The sequence below is a fragment of the Aythya ferina genome (genome assembly GCF_964211825.1).
Source record: "Aythya ferina genome assembly, chromosome: 1".
Classification (NCBI taxonomy): domain Eukaryota; kingdom Metazoa; phylum Chordata; class Aves; order Anseriformes; family Anatidae; genus Aythya; species Aythya ferina.
In genome coordinates this window covers 43,611,770-43,628,281 of record NC_140296.1, presented here as the reverse complement: position 1 = coordinate 43,628,281, position 16,512 = coordinate 43,611,770, and the positions used below count along the sequence as shown (strand labels likewise).

At 37.7% G+C, this 16,512-nt stretch overlaps 1 long non-coding RNA gene across 1 annotated transcript; it reads left to right on the top strand.

The window, feature by feature from the left end:
• Positions 1-810: 810 nt before the first annotated feature.
• Positions 811-6,671, top strand: LOC311430573. The gene is made up of 3 exons (XR_014688874.1): positions 811-949; positions 5,658-5,725; positions 5,860-6,671. It is a non-coding gene; the product is annotated as an uncharacterized lncRNA (long non-coding RNA).
• Positions 6,672-16,512: the final 9,841 nt, after the last annotated feature.

The following is a 16,512-nucleotide window of genomic DNA, read 5'->3' as shown; positions in this document are numbered from 1 at the left end:
CCAGAATCGCAGAAGTGATGGGATTGGAAGGAAACTCTGGAGGTCACCTGGTCCAACCTCTTGCAAGGTTTTCACCACTTTCTTTGTCATGAGGATTTCACTACTATATACTTTCAATGGAATTACAGTGTAGTTCAGAATTGGTAAACCTAAAGCTATCAAAAGCTATCAGGCATTTTGTGGGTATGATAGTCATTCACCTTGGTGTGCACCTTTTTGTTCCAGTCACGTGGCAGACAAGGAAAACATTGCACAACCTCTGGTACCACTAGAAAGAAGTATGGATGCTACTTCATTCAGCTGGTAAAGATGTGCATTTGAGCTATGTTCATTAAATTTAAGCGTTGAAGTAAGATTGGAGTACCTTGTTTCGTGCTTTTCTTTCTTTTTTTTTTAATAGTTTTTCTTTAAGACAGCTTCAAGCTGTGTGCTAGTGTGAGAAATATGCACTTATAACAGCCAGAAAGATTGACAATTAACTCAGATCAGCTTATCAAAGTAGTATACATGATTTTCCTGCTTTCCCTTACAATAAGGTAAAAGTCCTCCTCCTCTAGCTCTATCCAGCTGTACTGGGTCTGGCTGGAATGTTAACTTTCCCGGCAGCAGCCCATACAGTGCCGTACTCTGTACTTGTAGCTGGAACAGCAGTGTTATCACACCAGTGTTGTGTCTACTGCTGAGCAGCAGTGGCGCAGCATCGGGCCTTTCTCTAACCCTCCTAGGGGGTGGGCAAAAAGTGAGGAGAGAAACATCACCAGGGCAGCTGACCTAAACCAACCAAAGGGATATTCCATACCATGTGATGTCACACTCAGCAATAAAAGGTGGAAACAGGAAGAGGAGAGAAGGGGTGGGCTCTCATTGGGAAAACATCGGTCCTCCTCTCGAACACCAGCTACGTGCGTTGAGGCCTTGCTTCAAGGACGTGGTCAATCATCGCTCATTTGTGGGAATTAGAGAGTAATTTCTTTCCTCTGCACTTCCATATAGCCTTCATTTATTTTATTTGTCTGTTTTCCTCCCTTCTTTTTATTTTTCCCTTTTCCCCTCCCTTTTCCCCTTTCCCTTTTTGTTTCCCCTTAGTTAAATTGTTTAGTTCATGGTAGTCTTTATTTAAATTATTATAGTTATTTCCCTTTAATTAAATTATCCTTATCTCAACCCGTGAGTTGTTCTTTGCTTTACTTCTCCCCCTCCTCATCTAAAGGAGGGGGAGTGAGAGAGCGGTTGTGGGGTTTAGCTGCCCAGCACGGTAAAATCACCACACCAGCCAAGACTTTTTCCCACTTACTCTCCAGTCCTTCACATCCATTGTTGGAGAAACCAAGCCACTTCCTTGGCATCCATCTGCTTAACACATCTGTCTCACTTCATCTGGCTAAATTCCTTAAGGCACTCTTGTGGTGCTCTACAGGGAGAAGAAATAAGTGTTTATGCTAGACAATACCCCACAAATAAGTGAAATTGAGGGGGGAAAAAAGTAAAAAGATCGTTATGAGAAATGAAATCATTGGAATTTTAATCTTCAGATAAAAGGACCCTCTTTTGGCGTTTTCTTTTATTCTCAGGGCAAGCACTAGTAATAATGAAAAATTTTGTAACCTTACATCTCTTTGAATCAGATGGCCATTTTCAGGCCTATGGAATTGACTTAACCATTCTTCTACAATGTATAGAATAATTCTTTGTTAGGTAATCTCAAATATTTTCATTTTTAAATCATTCAGATAATGACATTTCTGCTACCTCTTGCAATAAATCATTCTTGGAGTATTTCAGATATGCATTCATATACCATTTCCCTTTGATTAATTTTTAATGTTTATATCTGTTTATAACCTTAGACACTTTTCCGTTTCTTTAGTTGTACTTTTTTTTTTTTTTTTCATTTACACCAATATTAAGTAAGTGTTTTGGCATATTTACTTATATGCCAAAAGCACAATTGTGGTGAGACCAGAGCTGTCTGCATATTTAAAGTATCTGTAATTAGGATTGTATGAACTCCACCCTGAAACAGCCATGATGGGGTTAACAGTGAGCAGCTATTTTCCCAGCTGTGGCCCAGTGCCAGACTCACAACAGCTGGGACAAAAGGCTGCCGACCAGGCAAAATGGGGTAATTGCCAGAGAGGTTAGGATTTACCTCAAGGAGACTCTTTAGCTACAGTTTAATAGAGGAGTGCCTTGGGAATGCTCTCAAAAATGCCTTAGGTATGCTGGCTGGGGTAAGGCTGAAGAGTATCAGTCTTTTTAAGGCTTCTCTTCTAAGCCACGTAAGGATATCTGATGTGGGCACCAGGCGAGGAAGCTAGGGTCTTTCTAGTCTGGTTGTCCTTACTAGCTTCTAGAGTAGGCTTGGGGAGATTGAACCATTTGGGTATTGTCAATTGGACTCTTTGTAAAACAAAATAGTGCTTAAAGAGAAAAGTACCACGCAGAGGAAATTTTACGTAATTCTACAGAGGATACCATATTACTAGAGAGTGTCAAGTGCAGGTATTCAAGGTAAATAAAATGTTCTGAACCATTTCATGAGTCTGATCTCAATAGGAAGGAATAAGAAGAGATATATAAGCAAACGGAATACTGCTGAGCATATATTCACTAAAGGTAAGTGTAATAACTCAAGCTGAAGTGGAAAAATTGAATGAATTTTTATAGACAGAAGAAATGTGGAGCATCTACATAATGTCATCAAAGCAGCTGATAGGGAGAGTGATAAAAGAGTTAAAAGGTGGATGATGTGTTCTTCAAGGAGAAACCAAAGCAGTCTGTACTGACAGGAAATTATTACCATTCTGTGAAGTACATCTTATTTACTCTTGTCATTTAATGGTCTTCTCACATAAAAAGTATATGCTCATGTTGCAAGGATAGTAGATAACGCTAACATAAAAGCGGAACAAGGTATTAATAGTACAAGAAGACGTTAGCCTGGATATTAGAAATGGGATGAATTTTCTCTACATTCCTAGTGTAAAGCTATATCTGAAGGAATCTGCATTCCTGAGGGAACTGGAAAAGAAACTAGAGGGAGCTCATCATCAAGAAATAGGGGTAGGGAAAGGATTGATTGTATGATGTCTGAATGTTGTCGTAGAGTGGTTGAGATACATCTGTGGAAAAAGTATGTAATTCTGGTGAGATTCTCCCACTAAAATGTGGGGAAATATTCCTGCTGTGTAAAAGACATTAATTAGACTTCATCTTGAATAGCACCTGTAGTCCTGATTGCCCAGCATCAAGACAAATTAAGCCAGTATAGAAAGGGATTACTAGGGTGACTGTGGAAATGGAAAGCAATCTTATGAGAAGAGACTAAAAAAAGATGTGTTTAGTCTAAAGCAAGAACGAATTGAGAAGGGATATGATTGCTCTCTGTAAATACATCAGGGAGGTTAAAGAACTATTTAAAGTGAAGTACAGTGTTGGCACAAGAACAAACGGATATAAAGTAGCCTTGAATAAATTCAGATTGGAGTTAAACAGAAGCTGAAACCATCAGAGAAAAGAGCTTCTGAAACTGAATTTATACGGGAGCATTGGGAGTTAAATTTAATTGATTTTAGAATGAAACTAGTTCATTTCAAGAGACCATACCACATAATACTTATGATTGCTTGGCACTGAATTCCCTTGATAACCAAGAAGGTCCCTTGCAGTATCACAAGCTCCCAAAGAACCTCAGGTGTTGAACTGTTTTCCCATGCTGTGATTCTGCCATACCAATATTTTTGAGGGAGAAAGGAGGAGCAGGGGAGAAATACTGATCACCAACCAAGACCTCTCTTATTACCAGCCTCCAAACTTGAGCATAAATAAGTAGCAGCAGATTCTGGTTTGAGTGGAGAATCTTGAAATTATTGCTAGTGTGCTGGGCTCTGCCATGTTGTGCCAGAACCCTAATTTAAGTGATTTACATACCCATAAGCAATGGCATTTTCTGATGCTGGTCAGTTATCTTGAAATTGTATTCAGTTGAATTTAAAGTAAAAAATTATAAAAGTAATATAAAACTTTGTCAAATCAAAAATAGGTGACAGTCACAAAAGGTTCTGTTCATCTGTTTTATTGTGGAAGTATCAAATACTTCAAATACTCCAAATTTTTCCTGCAGTCTACTGTCAAAACTACCTAGCTGACAGAGCACTAGGGGATCTCTGCTGAAGTTCCACTGCTCCAGGAAACTGTTTCCTGTTTTCAGTCATGGAATGCCAAGTTCTATGCAGTTGACCTGTGTTTAGGGTAGGAGCATAGAGTTCAAATACAAAAACTTCTCTCTTTCTCTGTTGCACTCTATCATTTCAGTGACCTTTCTTCTGGACTTAAGTCAAGGGACATTTTTACTCTCTTGTCACTGAAAATGTTGTGTCCGTTTTCTGTACCCGTTTGGTTCTGAACATACTAAATATCCTTTAGAATGACTAAATACAGTTACCTGCCTCCTGGTGAACCCTAACTGCTTGGGGGACTGTTAAGTTTAAAGTGAATTGTTAACCTATGGTACACTGCAATGTTGTTTGCTAAGTCAGGAGTTTACATTCTTGCTGCAGCTATGTTATGCAGAGAACCCGACTTTTCACATGAACAGGTATATTGCCAATTGTTGCATAGTAAAGCATCTGAATAACATTTGTACGCAGAGGTCACTGCTGGTTTTTGATCAAGAAGGTAAAGTTGTGACCAACCCCTTGGAGCTAATAGTGAATTCAGGGTAAACTGACCCCAAAGACTGGCTGAGATTTTTCATGAAAACCAATTAGTGTTATATATACACTGATGCTTTTTTTTTTTTTTTTGAAGTCATGAATAGCTGTTAAAGATGCATTTGAATATGACAGTCTTGTTATGCGTATATGAATAGATATTTAAGATTTGTTTAAAGAATGCTTCTTAAAAACTCTCAGACTCTACAGACATGGAGCAAACATTTTCACTGAAGAGAAAGTAAACATTCTTTGGGCTGTATTTGGTTTAATGCTACTTTCTCTAACTCTAAAAGTATAAGTTGAATCAAAACTGCAGAGAACAGTTGCTGTAAACACCAGCTACAACTGTTAGTGCAAAAAAAGCAGTTTAGGAAAAGCAGTATTTTCAGGGCACAGATAACTAAAAATTAAGGAGGAAGTGTGATTTTGTGGTATCTGTAGTCTAAATTATTCTCAGACGTGTTCAGCTGGTGACGTATTGTGTCATCCAATCATCCATCCATTAGTTAATTTCAAACCATTTCACTCTAGAGAAGCCCAGTTCCATGTTATATTTGTTTTTTCTTACAAATGTAATTTATTTGGCTGTTGATAAATCAGCAAAATGCATTGATTTACAGTTCTTATAAGCCTTTTGATATAAGAATGAGTGTACATAATCCAATGGTCTCAGGGACTCAGGGAATTCTTGTAAAACTACATTGTATATACATTATCCTGAAGTCTTCAACATAGTATATACTAAGATAAGTTGCATTAAGTTGCTGGACAAGCAATCTCCCTATTACTTCTGTAGTTACTGTTATTATTGTACAGTTCATGTTCTCTTTTGTGGTTTGGCTTCCCAGTAAATCAGACTTATTTTTTTTTTTTTTTTTTAGCTAATTCTTCCTGCTCATACCACTCTTCCTTCTGAACTCTTTGGGATCATTAACAATGCAGATTGATGCGGACAGCCTACACTGCAAATGGAAAAGCCTGATTAAGTTATCATGCAATGCTTCTGTTAAGTAAGGATTATCCTCTTGAGCTATTCTAGACCATTTTGTAATAACATAGTTTTAAATAGACATAGGCCCAAGTGATAAAATTTAGATGAGGAACCAAAGCTTTTCTTACTGAAGTTTGTGGCATTTGTATCCAGGTTTTCTTCAGGGTCACATTAAGACAACAAAGGGACACTAATCACACCTGGAGAAGAGGACCGCACCTTTTATGCAACTATGCATTTGTCCCTACTTGAAAGGACTGAAAAGGATCCTGTCTCTGCTACCAGGGAGAGCCATGTAGGAACAAGGTGGTGGGCAGAAGAAAAGACACCAGGAAGAGATGGTCAGTCCAATTGCCAGTGAGGGCGTCCAAAACAATTTCCACCATTTCATTTGGAAAAATTAGTGTTATTTTTAAATCATATGAGTTTTCACTATTACGTATTCCACATGACTTGTGTATTGACTCAGTTTTATTTGGGACAAAGTTCTGGCTGTTCTTATTCATTAATTTTAAACTCTCCCAGCCAAATTTTCTCAAAGTAGTCTAAAACCCTGTAAAGGTACTTAAAAACAAAAATGTATTGTCACAAGAAAAGATCTTATTATTAAAAGAAAAATGTATTCCTTCCATAAGTAATGTTCTTGTGGAAGGAACAAATTATAGAGTATTAATGGAACAAAAATAAAGACATGCTAAACAGCATTGTTAATTAGTTTGCTTAGTCATACTTGTATATCTTCAGTAGTAGTTAATCACATTAGATTACCGTTACTGTAAAACTGTAGCAGTATTTGTAATGTCATTATAGATTTTTATTTCAGAAGGGAGCTTCATGTCTTCCAATTGCCTAATGCAAAACATTTTCTAATTAATAATCCTTTTGGAGTAATTATAATTAGCAATACGAATGTGGGGAAACTAATAAATTAGGAAGAAAACTTGCATTTTGGGTTTGGATCTGTATGCTGGAATGGTTTTCATTTTTTTTCTGCTTACTGTGGTAATGGCTGTAATTTAATTATGACAACTTCAAGAAATGTTCCCTTTCCACTCACCGATTCTACTTTTCCTGCATCTGTCATTGCTCTCAGATATCTACCCTCAGAAATTGAGTTAAGAAATAGCTGCAGGAAAGAGAGTTAGTTGTTTCACCTTCTTCAAATGATCTTAAACTGAAGCTCTTCATAACTGAATGAACATCCTTGGTCTGGTCTCTGCAAGGTACACTCTGAGTTGCTCATAATGAACATTAATTCTTCCACCCTTGCTTCCTACTATGTTTTGATGCAGTAACCTGTACAGTACAGTAATTTATTCAGTAGACTAAGCTTTCTAAAAAGACCTGAAAGACAGATGGAGGACATCATCATCCACTTCACTTCAAGAGCCTAGTTTTCAGCACTGGGACAAGATGTTTTTCAAAGCCACTATTCTGGGACATCTTTGCATCCCTCTGCCATTATTTTCCTTGCCCTCAGATGTTTTTTTTTTCTCTCTCTCTCTCTCACACACACACAAAAAAAAAGTCTTTCCTGGTGATTTTTCTCAGGGAATGCACAGGCACTACTCAGAACTGGCACTGTCCAAACAGAAATGGAAAGAACCATCAGGATGAGAATCCTGAGCAGATCATCCAATCATACCTTGTTTCTGTGACAGTCAGCCGGGCTGCTAGCTGATACCATGCTACTTTCAGAGTCAGTGTTTCAAAACAGTTAAGTTTCCCATTACTTCAGTGCATGTTCAGCTAAATGCTGAAATTATTTTTTCCAAAGGGTCTACGATTTTGAATAATTAGTGTGTATTTTGGAAATTCTCCAGTTTACTGCAGAGATCAAAAAGGTAACAAAAGCAGATGTTGGCACTGGATTATCAGTTGACATCTGGTCAGACCAAATACTGAGTAAGATGTAGGGTTTGGATGACAATCTCGCTGTGCTTGGTCCTGGAGTAAATATTAAATCACAGAAAGGCATTTGTACAGAAATACTTAATGATGTCATCCAGATGACATGACCTGCATTAATAACACAAAAGCCTCCAAACACATTGTGTTCTTCTCTAAGAAAAATGTCATCAGTGAATTACGCTACAAAACCTCGGCAAAGGATTCTCCATCCTTTTAAAAGACTGAATTCCTTCTTTGTGACAACTATTCTCAGCTACCACATCAGCTGGTCTTAACTGACTTTTTTTTTTTTTTTTTTTAATGTTAGCCAAGATGCTGTCTGAATGGTGCTCAGTGCAGGATGGCAAAAGATATAGGACAGGGTAAGGGAAAGCCAGGGGCATTCAATGTGATTAGGTTTGTCATCCTGCTCCCAAGGCTGCAAACTCATTTGGCCTTTAGGCTGCCTGAGAGTTGCTCAGTGTGGCACCTAGATGTCCTTGTCTTCACCGAATCTTTCAAAACACTGCTAGGTCATCTTAAAAGGGCCAGAGTAATTTCCAGGATCTATGAATTTAAGTCAGTTTACAGATCACTAGCTTTTTTTTTTTTTTTTTTTTTTTTTATATATATATATATAGTGTATTTGAGACTTCCTAATGCATTTTAGTTTCTGGCTGCTGAAATGTCCAATCCTGTCATCAATGGACTTCAAAAAATTTGTCTTCTGGTTTGTTTCACTGTTTATAATACAGCATTTCTTTTCAGCATGGCTATTTTTATGTTTAAATGTAGTATTACTGCTGGGACATCAGTTCTGATTAGACTTGGCTTCCTAGCCAAAGGCTCCAAAAAAGCAGTCTTGACTTCATTGAGGCTGTGATCAGATGTTGTTCTGTCCTACTAGCTACTTCAGTGTGTATCATTTTGTATATATCAGAAGACTCTAACACCCCAACGAACATGGTTTTCATATGTATCTTCTCAGTTAATACAGAAATAACATGAGCCTAAAGTGTATTAATTTCAGTCATCCTATTATGTTTCCAGATGATTATTGGAATAGAAAAATAGTGATACTGAATTGAAAGAGTATTAGTAATTTGTATTCTGTCCTCTGCAACCCTCACCTATGTACCCTGACTGACACTAGATAGACCATGAAACACTTTTTAATTCCCTAGAGATCCCTTTTTATCATCAGAATGTCTGCTGCTTTCTTGTCACTGTGGGAAGCTTCTTCTCCAGTCTTTACGGTAGGACTGGTAGATCTTCAGCTGGGAACATCTGGGAGGCTTTACTCAACCTAATCGTCAAGTTTTAGAGAGCAGAAGCTGCTGGGAGCCCTGTTTGGAGGAAGCTATGAGCTCCTGTGATGGTGACAGACAAGTCCAGCCAGCTCCAACACTGGAGCCCATCGTGAATCAAAGCTGCCAGGCAGGGGAGCCCTGGTGCTCTGGTTCATTTGTTTAAGTGTGGCAGCTGCCAGGGGCTGAAGACATGAGGAGATATGTGAAGAAATGCATTTCAGAAATGAAAGGAGAAACAGAAGGGTTGTGTGGCAGAGGACATGTGTTGGCACAACTGGAGCTGTGTTCGTAGAGGCAGGTCACCCAAGCTGGGGCACGAGCATCCGTGAGTGACTGTAGACCATGGAGGAAGCCCAGAGTAAAGGAAATAAATTAAGAAGCAGCAGATGTAAGCCCTTACTCACATAGCCACAATTTCCTGCACCTCTCATTGCCTCACCAAATGAATTGGGAGGGATCAGTGTATTGGATGGCAAAAGCAAGGGGAATTAGGGCTAGGAAGTGGGGAGGAAAACTATTTGGCTGAAACTGTGACTCCTTTGTCTGTGACAGAAGTGAACCTTTCGGTCTTATCAGAAAGGAAGAAAAGTTCTCTTCTCTTACCACTAATTTTATTTTCATTCCCAAAGCCGTTGTCCGCTAATAAGGACTCCACAAGAGCAAAATCAGAATTCCATTTTTACCAAGGAATCCCATCAGAGATATTGGCATCTCTGTGACCCAAAGTGATACACTTCAGTTAGGGAATATAGCTTATGGGACAGAAAATGATTGTGAGGCACAAATAATCTTTTGGATAATTCAGTTTGGGAAAAAGTTGTTTCATTGTGTTTTGTTTTGTTTTGTTTTCTTCCCTGTTCTGTGAAAACCAAATATGTAATTTCAATGGAAAAACAGGTTTTTAGGTTTTCAAAAATTATTCATTTCCAAGTGGGAAATAGTAGTCTTGCTTGGAAATCTTACTCTAGTCCATTTAGGTAAAATATTAATTGGAGACTTTCCCCAAAAAAGTCCTATGGGAAACCAGATATAGACCTCTTAAAAATAAAGATATGGTGACCAGGAGGGAGACACGGGGATAGTATTAACTAGTTTATGATGTACTTCCTCCCTACCTACCAAATGAAATGATGGAAGGTGTAGAGGACCGAGAAAACCAAGACTTAATCTGAGAAAACCAAAATCTAAGACTACTCTCTTTCAGAGATGGGCTGATTCCACTTTTAAATTCAGAGGAAGATGAGTTTGGATAAAAGGGTTATTGTATCTCAGTACATGCAGTATTTAATACCAGCCTGAACTAAATAATTCTTTCATAAGCAAGTGGAATTACTCCACATACTGCTCAATCTTTGTGCTACTCTGCATGATTTAGGTGGGACACCTTGAAAATAATGTTCTAAAGAAAAGGTTAAAAAGAAAAATTAACGCACCACATATTAGACGTGGTGTACTCTATGAACAATTTCTCACTGCAGTGGCTTAATTTAATTTACTTCTCTCAAAATTTTGAGTTCATAGACATAGTAGTCATAGAGAACACATTTAATTTCTAGATCAGAGTCTCATAAGGACTTTAAAAAAAGAATCCCCTTTCAGGAACATATCCAGATTTAAAAAATTACTTGAAATCTAGCAGCATATGTTAAGCAGCACAAGAGCATCTCAGAGCTGAGTGTTTTCCATTTCAAAATATACCTATGTGAGAGCTTTTGAAAATTTAGTCACTATTTAGGGGATTGAATAAGGCAATCTGGCTTTTCTGCTGTAGCTTTTCCAGCTCTCAAACTTCAAATGTTTTGGTAGTGGCATAATCTGAAAATGAAATGAAATGTTTGAGTAGACATTTCTGCAGACTCTTTGCTGCAATATATCATACCTCAGATACATTATAATGCAGTGTACTGTATTCTGTAATGTTTCACAGTAATTCAATAACTGCAAAATTAACTTCATGAGTAAACTTCTTAAAGCCCCTCTGGTCTCATCTAATGTACGTATTTTCAAAACCTAAAAATACAAGTGAAGTTTACAGTGTAACTTGAGATCTACTTATTGAAAACTGTCTGTTATAAATAAATCCATAACCAGAATTGTTCTTGCTTCTCCCAGAAGATTTGGTAATAGATCCAGGTATTTTTAGAAGCAAAGTCTATTCGAATATATTTTTGTCTCCAGTTACAAAGCACTAGTACTCCTCACATGATTATGCACCTTCTGCAATGTCAACTTTATTTTCCTTGGCATCTTCAACATATTGCCATGGAATAGAAATTTACAAACAGCTGTTTAAAAAACTCTGCCTGCAATTTCTTCTGGGTTTTTCTTTCTTGTTTCTTCTGGAAATGCCAGTTTAAATCCAGCCTTCAAGAGACCACTAGGAGCTGAGGTTTGCTGACAAGACAGAATTCTAGTTACTTAAATCAGGAAAGAAACTTGATAAAGTCACACAAATAACAATCAATAAAAAGAGCTGATATCCAATTTTGTGCTTTCCTAATGTTTTTATGTCATCCCCTGGGTACATAAGTAGAATGCATTTAAAATGATACTTAACTAACCAAAGAAATTTATTGCTATTGGAGTAAGAAACTTAGTATGATTTCTCGAGTGCATTAGCTACTTATTTGACTAAATGGGCTATTCAGGTTCATTCTGAGAAGAAAAAAAAACTGCACAGCTGATCTAATTGCATTGGGTGGGTTCATCTGGTTAGTTGGTAGGCTAAGTTTTTGTTTGTTTGTTTTGTTTTGTTTTGTTTGTTTTTAAGGTTTTGCATCTTTTTTTGCATAGGAGCATCATTAATGCTTCACAGAGAGATTAGGGCTGAAATTTATATTTATCCGAGTAAACAAAAACAATTGTTTTCAAACAAAAAATTGTAACAATAAGAGATGGAACAGCATGAGATTAGCTTCTAGTTAACATTTATGAATAAAAACTAAAGGTACTCAGCTTATGGACAGTAACTCTTTGATGTGATGAATGGCTTTCCTGTGATTATAGCTTTTTGGACAGACACACTATAATGGGTGCAGGTGCCCAGGTGCTGGTAGTGGGGAGGCTGCAGGACTCTTCTGTGAGGAGAGGCTGGGGCTGCCCCATGCCCAGACACAGCCAGTTTCAGATGGCTTCAAGTTTCCTTGTAACCTGTGGAGAGGACCACAGAGGAGCAGATATTTCCCTATAGCCTGTAGAGGGGACCATGGTGGAGCTGATATCTGCACTGTGGCCTGTGGAGGACACCATGAGGGAGCAGGAGGCTATGCCCTGAAGGCGCTACTGCCTGTGGGGAGGTCATAGTGTCACAGGACTATCCTGAAGGACTGTGGTCCGTGGAGAGCACACATGTTGGAGCTGGCAAAAAGTATGAGGAGGAACGAGTGGCAGAGAGGAACTGTTGCAGACTAACAATGGCTACCCATTTGCCACCTCCCTGTGCTGCTTGGAGGGGGCCCGAGGAGTCTGCAGTGAAGGAGTGAAGTTAAGCCCAAGAGAGAGGGAATGAACAGTGTTTTAATTTGTCTTTGTTTCTAACTATCCAAATCTGTTTTAATTGGCAACAAATTAAATTAATTTTCCCCAAGTTGAGTCTATTTCCCACATGGGAATGCCTTGAGAGTAATTCCTAAGTGATCTCCCTGTCTTTACCTTGTGCCATGAGCTTTCTCACCCTATTTTCTCCCCCTCTCCAGCTGAGGAGAGGGAGTGAGTGAGCAGCTGGGTGGGGGTCTGACAGCCAGCCAAGGTCAACACACCCACATGCATTGAATTCCTTAGTGAATCACTTGCTGTGGTAGATTTTTTTAAAAGTTTACATTCCACAGGCCCACAGTCCTGGATTGCAAGATGACAGTATTTGGTTGAGTTGTCCTTGAACTGATTTGGAAGAAAAGCTCAAATTTTCACTGAGAGGGACTATACGGTAGCTTGGATTGGCTTTCTTTCTGCTGTAGGATCTGATTATTTTAGAACATGAGGCCAAGCTCAGCATCAGTATAGGGAAGTGATGACTCCAACTTGGCTTATTAAAATTCTCTTTAGAAGGTTTTGGCATATCCTTAAAATAGTAATAAGCCTGATGATCTAATACAACAGCCTCTGATAAAAGTGCTGGAATGTTGTCCTAGGGAAAAAATCAAGACTTTAGCATTTGTAATATTTTCTGTTCTTCCATAACAGGTATTTCATACAGAATGGTGAGTAATACTACCTAATCTAAGTCAATTAGCCAAATGGTCTGTATTTCTTTTTTTTTTTTTTCTTTTCTTTTTTCTTTTTTTTAATATTTCCCATTAGGGATACAATTTGCTTATCCTCATTATTCCTTAGCCTGTACACTTGATTTCTACAGATTTTTAATTTTCTATTACCTCAGGCAGTGAGATGAAGTCAGTGTTGGTGGAAACTTGCAGAGGAACAATTTTGCTTTTAGCAAGACCAGAAAAATTAACCTTCAACTCAAAAAGAAAAAAAAAATAAAAAGGAAAAAGAAAAAGAGAAAATAGGAGGTCTGCCTTAACAGTCCCCATGAAAGAAAAAAAATCAGCTGTTTCTCCAGTTACAGCCTCCAAATGGAGCTACAGAGAGGAAGAGAATACAATAAAGAACATGAGATCACAAAATCCAGTGCAGGGACTGTAGCCAAATCTGTCATGCACTTGGCTTCTGTGGGATTAAGACCATTCTTGATTGCTAATGCTGATGTTTCCTTCAGCCCAGGCCTAAGGAACAGGGCAGAAAAATGGCACACAGTGTCAGAGAGAACTGCTGCATTTTTAGTTCATGTGTTTGCAACAGGAAGAGTTGAATTATCAATCAAAAAGGTAATTGGGAAAGAGAGGGACCAGAATGAATGAAGAAAAAGTGGAGACAAAGAAGACATCCTTTACAAGGTAGATGACAACAAAGACTGCCAGTAACAAAGGGAAATGGCTTCTGTTCACAAACCGGCTAGTCTTGCTGGAGGACCTCTTGATAGCTTACAAAGACCTATTGTTAGCTTGGTGCTTTTTAAATTAATCTGATGATAAATTATTACCGTACAAAGAACTAGCAGTGGTCAGGCGTTTTGCTATAGGCACACAGCTTTTGCTTTCAGCATGTTAATTTAATAGACACTATCTGGGAAACTTACTCTGCTATTAAATGTAAAGCAGGAGTAACAGGTGGAGCTGTGTATTTACTGTTTGATAACTAATTTTAAAATATCTCTTTACTTTAGCGGATGTCTTGAAATATTTAGAAATGTCACATTAATGTAATTTCTTACATAAAAATTGCTTATTAAATTAACAAACATGAGATGTCCTTTTTAAAATGTCAAAAACCTGTTTGAATAAACACTTTGCATTGTGTTTATTGAAGCTTTACAAATAGAGATGGTTATAGAGAGAGCAAGTAACAGAAACAGGAACCCCAATATTTGTTCTTGACTGTACAAGCTGCAAAAAGTAGATGGAGAATGCCCCCACTAGGCTTTTGCTATGGGGATTCAGGGTATCAACGTTCTTGACAGAACAGGAATTTAAAGCTATAGTGAGATTCAGTTCACCCTAACATATATGTCTGTGTTAGGAGTAGGAGTCCAAACAGCCATCGGAATGAATGGATATTAAGAACTTTATGGAGTAGCCCACCCCAGAGCATCATTTGCATATGGCCTGAGTCTATAGGTATGCTCTCTGGCCTCCCAGAGATCCTGCCTTGTATCTGATAGTCTGTAGGTGCTACTTTCTTTATGGCATCTCAAATGGCATTAAGTTGCTTATATGCAGGAAATAGAATTGAGGCCCTAGTCAATACAGTTGGTTAAGTGACCAAAGCAGATACCAAACACAAATCTGCTTTAGGGCAGCATGAATAACTTTCTGTTCCACTGACTATAATGGTGTCTTAGCCATTTATTAATGTAAATATCCACAATATAGCTATCTAAATTCAGAGGAGCTGAATCCCAAGCTGGCTGTCGTTGGTCTTTACATCTCTGGATAGCTGTTAAGAACATGATTCTATTACTCCAACATATGCTGAGACTGAGTGGTAGTGTTCCCATACAAGATCTCCAGGATTCTGCTATGTGCAGCAGAAAAGGGGAATTTTTTATTTGCAGAGCCTTATAGAATGGGTTATAGTGCTGTTGGAACATCCAGGGAGAACTTAAAGTTCTCAGAAATATTATTCTCAAAAACTTGGGTGTTGTCAAATTTTGTGTGTCAATGGACCAAACAAGAACATATTTTTTAAGCAATCATTTACACTTACACTTAAATGCCAAAACTGTATTTACGTTACAGATAATGGTCATAACAGGTGGCCATTTTCTCTTCTGAATCTGAAGATTAAGTATACAAGCTTTGCTGTCACTGTTGTAGAATGGTAGGAGACCATCAGTGGAGACTATCAAGAAGGGAGGCAATCACTGCCATACTAGAACATAATGAGGTAGTATCTCCAATAACACAGTAGTATTTTCATGGACACTGCAGCAAGCAATTACAGTAAATGCAGTTAGGTTAGAGAGTAAATTTATCTTTAATTGAACTTTGAAGCAAATATTTAAAAACTAGAGGGAAATATTCTGTTAGAACTTGCTGTATGACTGTTAATTAAGGGGGAAGAAATTTCATTGCTCTAAGCAGTAAAGATCCTAGTGATGGGAGCAAATATTTTAAGTGAATGCAAGTGTGAAATTAAGCAGAAGATGTATTTCAAGTCATCTTTTCTTTCAGTTCTTCTTAGTCCAAAGAGTCTGCAGATTCTTTTATTTTTTTTGTTTGTACGATTGGTTGGTTGATTGGTTTTACCACATACCAATAGAGTAAATTTTCTTGTCAAACTGATTCAGGTTTGTAATAAATGTATATATGTTTTGCTATTCTATCAGAATTTACAATGAGAGAACATACCTGCAGGAGTGATTTATTGTGTAGAATTGCTCCTGTGGAAAAGTAAAACTATAAAATTAGGTGGATTTTCTTTGCAGTAGTTTAGCTAGGGAGTTTCTTGTGAAGGTAATACACCTTTGTTAGGGTGGAGTAAGAATTAGTCCAATTAGAATAAATAAATAAATAAATAAATAAAGGGACACTTCCTTAGGTGAGTGTTCCTAGCACTTTGGATTTGTTTCCTGAGCAATTGATTTTGCTGGCTACATTGGAGGAGGTTTAGAGAGTTCCTTATTTTTTCAAATGGGAAAAACAAAACAAAACAAAACAAAAACAACAAGCTCTATATATTCCTTAGAATAGTTCTTATTGAAAGGAAAAAAAAAAAAAAAGAAAAAAAAAAGTATGATACCAGTTGCCACAAGATGTCACAAAAATACCAATTTTTTGCTGACATCTTCAATATCATTGGATGCCAATATGAGTTGGGCAATGTGTCAAAGTCTGATCTGGGAAAAAAAAACAAGGTAAAATTCCTGTTTTGTTTTTATCACTTTCAGAGCCACTAGAAATGTATTAGATGTCTTCTGAATATATTCCACTTCATTTAATTCCAAAGGCAGCACTTAAGGATAAATGTTCCTCAGTGAAAGATGCCATTTTCATAGCCTTTTGGGAAAAGTCCACACTAAATGCCAAAATCTTTTATTTTTACAGTC